The 4,170-nt window shown below is 34.3% G+C and overlaps 1 long non-coding RNA gene across 2 annotated transcripts; it reads left to right on the top strand.

Moving 5' to 3' along the window:
- LOC110915970 lies at positions 1-3,933 on the top strand. Of its 2 annotated transcripts, XR_002579396.2 has the most exons (9): positions 1-183; positions 366-419; positions 656-774; positions 919-1,023; positions 1,128-1,201; positions 1,339-1,396; positions 2,995-3,274; positions 3,385-3,509; positions 3,588-3,933. It is a non-coding gene; the product is annotated as an uncharacterized LOC110915970 (long non-coding RNA). The 2 variants fall into 2 exon arrangements; XR_002579394.2 differs by lacking the exon at positions 3,385-3,509.
- Positions 3,934-4,170: the final 237 nt, after the last annotated feature.

The raw sequence follows: 4,170 nt of genomic DNA, 5'->3' as shown, positions 1-4,170 counted from the left end.
ATCAGTCACACCAACCTTTCATTACACTGTGTTTTCTGCCGACTTGAGATACGCTTCCGCCTCAATGATTCCCCTTTCATTCATTCATTCGTTCTTTTCAAAGATCCGCCTCCTTCAGGCACTTTAATCTTATCATTAACGGTGAGTGAAGATCCAATAGAATAGCTTGGATTCGTCAACAAGGTAATCTTTTTTTGTTGAAATTAGGGTTCAAGTTTTTTCAGATTTTAAGTTTTTTTTCCGATTTTAAGCTTGAATACATGTTTCCGATTGTGTTTACTCACCGTCCATTTCCGATTTTAAGTTTTTTGGTTGTTCAAATTAGGGTTTTTTTTTATTTTATCTTGATTTTCTTTCTAATTTAGGGTTAAAAATATCATCAACGGCGATATTGGAAGTGAAGATCCGATAGAATAAAGGTATAGTACTACATCCGATATAATCAACGGTGATATTTGAAGTTTGATGCTGGTATGACCTTTTAATCCTGTTTCGTGGTAATCTTTATAGGTCGAATGACATATTAATGTATAGTTTGATGTTAGTGTGATCTTTTAATCCAGTTTTGTTGTAAAATTTATAAGGCAAATGATATATTAATGTACAGTTTGATGTTGGTGTGATCTATTAACCCAGTTTTATTGTGATTTTTTAGGTCAAATGACATATGCAAGGAATCGAAGAGGCAAACAATTAACGCTGAAGACGTATTCAAGGCCCTTGAAGATATCGAGTTTCCAGAATTCATTGCACCACTAAGAGCCTATCGATTTGGTCGGTGTTTTTTATTTTTTATTTTTTTGTGCCCAAAACCCTTAAAAATGTATATTACATGTGTGTGTGTGTGTTTATAATCAGAAAATTTAAATGTTACACATTCGGTTATGATGTATTAACTCTTTAGTAAAAATATACCAGGACCACTAAAAAGTCGTGCTGCCAAGGCGATCGGTTTTATTTTTATTGATGTGATGATTGATTATTCGTTAGAGAATGCACCACTACAAAAAGAATTATCAGCAGGTCAGTGTGAATCTCATTAAGCAACTCAAATATAATGAATGCCAGCTGATCATTGCATCTAATTGTTTTCTTTTAAAATGATGGAAATTAATTTGTTGAAACAGAGGAAGTGGGAATTGTTGCTGCTTTTCAAATAAAGTTGTTTTGACCCGCGTATATAAGCATCTAAAAAACCAAGGTTAGGGTTTTCGCTCAACTTTTAGGACCAAAAAAACACATTCATATTCTATTAAATGTTTCTGTATTAAGTGTGGGAGAAAGTCTCTACTTTATGTATTAGTTGGTTTTTTCACATTGTATCATTTGTTGGCTTAGGTGGTGGTCAGTCGGTTGCCTCTGAGTAGTCAAAAAATTGAGGACTTCACCAATAGAGGTAAGTTATTCTCATGTTTGTCTCTATTGTACATGAAGTATTTTTGGTTTTAGTCTGCTTAAATTGTTTTGTATCAATTATAATCTATAAGTGATAAGAATTCATCTATGATACATTACTTTGAAGCCTCTGTATGAACTAAAATGGGAAGTGGTATTCTACACCATAAGTTGTAATGAACTGATAAGAAGGGTACAAAATTAACTGTGATATGAATCACAGTAGTCTGCCACTGTAATGTGATCATCTCACACCTAAGAATCACAGCTATAAATGTGTAGAAAAGGGGTAGAAAACGCAGTTATAAATGTGAGCAAAAAATGAAAAACACAGCTACAAATATGATTAAAAAATTGCCTAAAACGCAGCTGCAAATGTGATCAAAATGGACACAAAACGCAGATGCAAATGTGATCTAAAATGGCATAAAATGCAGTTGTAAATGTGATAAAAAAATGTTAATGTGATCTCCAAATTAAAGGAATTTTCTACTAATACGTGGAACAATGAAATTGAAAATTTTAAAAAATTATATAATGAAACAAAATGCGTTTTGATCTATGCTCAAGGGCGCAACTTTGTGAGGGCAGTAGGGCTTATGTGGCATTACATGAGGGCTTGGAAAATGATGTGGCATTAGCTAAGACAACCTACTTTTTTGGTTTTGGCTCCAAAACCATGGGTTTTTTTCTCCGGCATAAGTCGTTTTCCGGCGTGTGTGTGTGTGAGGGGGAGACATTGGATGTGGAGGGTGTTGATTGGAAGAGTGTGATGGTTGGGTTTTTTTATTACGATAAAACGAACTCTTCACCTTGCCTACCACCCTATGATCTTTTTATTTAATTTTTTTCCCTCTATCAGTGGCGAAGCTTGAGATTTCCGACCGGGAGGACAGAAGTCATCGTACCCGAAAAATTTATATAAAATCGCAGGGTCGAAAACGTATATACCAAAAAATTTCTTTACAAAAACTAGATACTCTCCACTACTAAGTGAAAAGTTCGGGGGGGGGGGGAGGGTCGGCCGCCCCCTCCCACCCTACTTAGGCTGCGCCCATGGATCAAGCTAGCCGGATTGGTTGGGTCGACTAGACTGGTTTGACTTATGTTAACTATTCCAAGCTAAAAACTTTTCAAAATACAGATTATAAGCAAAATTATATAAATCTCAAACCAGCCAATCCATCTTGATGCAATATTCAACAGTTAAATCGATTATCAAGTTATGAATATTCTACTAAAACCTTTGTATGTGATTTATAGAAATGAATATTTGGCCATTTTGTGAGATTTTATGTATAGAGAGAGAGAGATTGCTGACCATTACCAATCTTCTTGATGTGAGAGCTATTCCCTGTCCATAAGCATATGGCAAATTATGGCCATTTTTTGGGGCTTTTGTTACAAAAGCCATTATATCACGAATTTAATGGAAGATTCATTCATCAACATTTTAGAGCAGTGAACACCATCCCTTTCTTCAACTTTATCCAACATCTCCCATCATAATTATCCTTGAGTAACATGTTTGAGTGATCATAATTATATGTCTCTGATAATTGTAACTCTTGTATGATTTATTTCCTATTTTGGTTCCAGAAACTTCCTAGGTTGTCAACATCGGCACATCATGATCTACCTTATAAGAGAAAGAATACTAGAAGCGGGTGTAGGGCATTTAAAACCTCTATGGTCACCAAAGTGGGCTTTCTTTTTTTTCTTTTTTCTTTTTTTTTTTTTTTTTTTGCAGATTTGCTAGCTCTCATTGAGGTTCTTACCATCTATTATCCAAATAATCTTGTGGGGATCACACAAATTACTCAAGTTTTTCAAGATACTGACATTGGTTAATCAAGATAATGACAAAACTGCACTTCAGGTATATGTTTTTATCAAAATGTGATGCTATAATATAAAGAGTACAAAAATCTTGATGCACCAGTTTGGTTTGTTTAAACTGTAACCTGATACTTGATCGTTTCTTATTAGCCTTGTGAAAGACTTATAAATATAATTTAGGCGATATTGAATCTCAACTTATGGCCCGACTTTTGATTTGATCATAATATTAATGATGCTTAATCCGCTAATTCGCAATTACCGGATTTGTGAAGGTGAGAGAAACTTTCAGGTGTGTTCTTGTAACAAGAATCTTTGATTTCAAATTAACACGAATCTTTGTTTCCATTCAGACAATTGCTTCTTTGAAGAAAGGTGCATATATTTTGAAGTACGATTGAAGAGGATAGCCTAAACTTTGTCCTTTCAGGTACAAAAACTTTGATCTGATTTTCGGTCAAGCATCAATGTGGTCATTGGACAATAAGTGCGAAGAAAACGAACAAAAAAACATTCTTTCTTCATGTTTTTTGATAAACTTGGTAGCTTATAACTGTTGTTTGTTACTACATTGCACCACAAATGTTAGTTGAACTGTAGCAATGGTTCAAAAAGACTACAAGTGCAGTGCACCACATGGTGGTTATGTTGAGAAATTTTCATATATTGTCATAAAAGATTTCTATTTTTTTGGTTGTATCAGTACGTTGTTATTTGACCCGTTTGTGTTGGAAGTTGTGCCAAATTGAAAGGAATGGTAAATTATAAATTAAAGAAATTAGTTTAGATGTTGAATTAAAGTGAAGGCACCAGTACATATCTCATGAAATTGATACGTAAAGTGGGAAGTGATTGAATGTACTCTGTGGAATTGACTTGGACATGTTAGAAATGATGAGATGGGTCGAACTTTACAGATGGCGTTGCTTACACCAT

Source organism: Helianthus annuus, chromosome 16 (assembly GCF_002127325.2).
Source record: "Helianthus annuus cultivar XRQ/B chromosome 16, HanXRQr2.0-SUNRISE, whole genome shotgun sequence".
In the NCBI taxonomy this organism is placed as follows: domain Eukaryota; kingdom Viridiplantae; phylum Streptophyta; class Magnoliopsida; order Asterales; family Asteraceae; genus Helianthus; species Helianthus annuus.
This window is presented reverse-complemented; position numbering and strand designations above follow the sequence as displayed.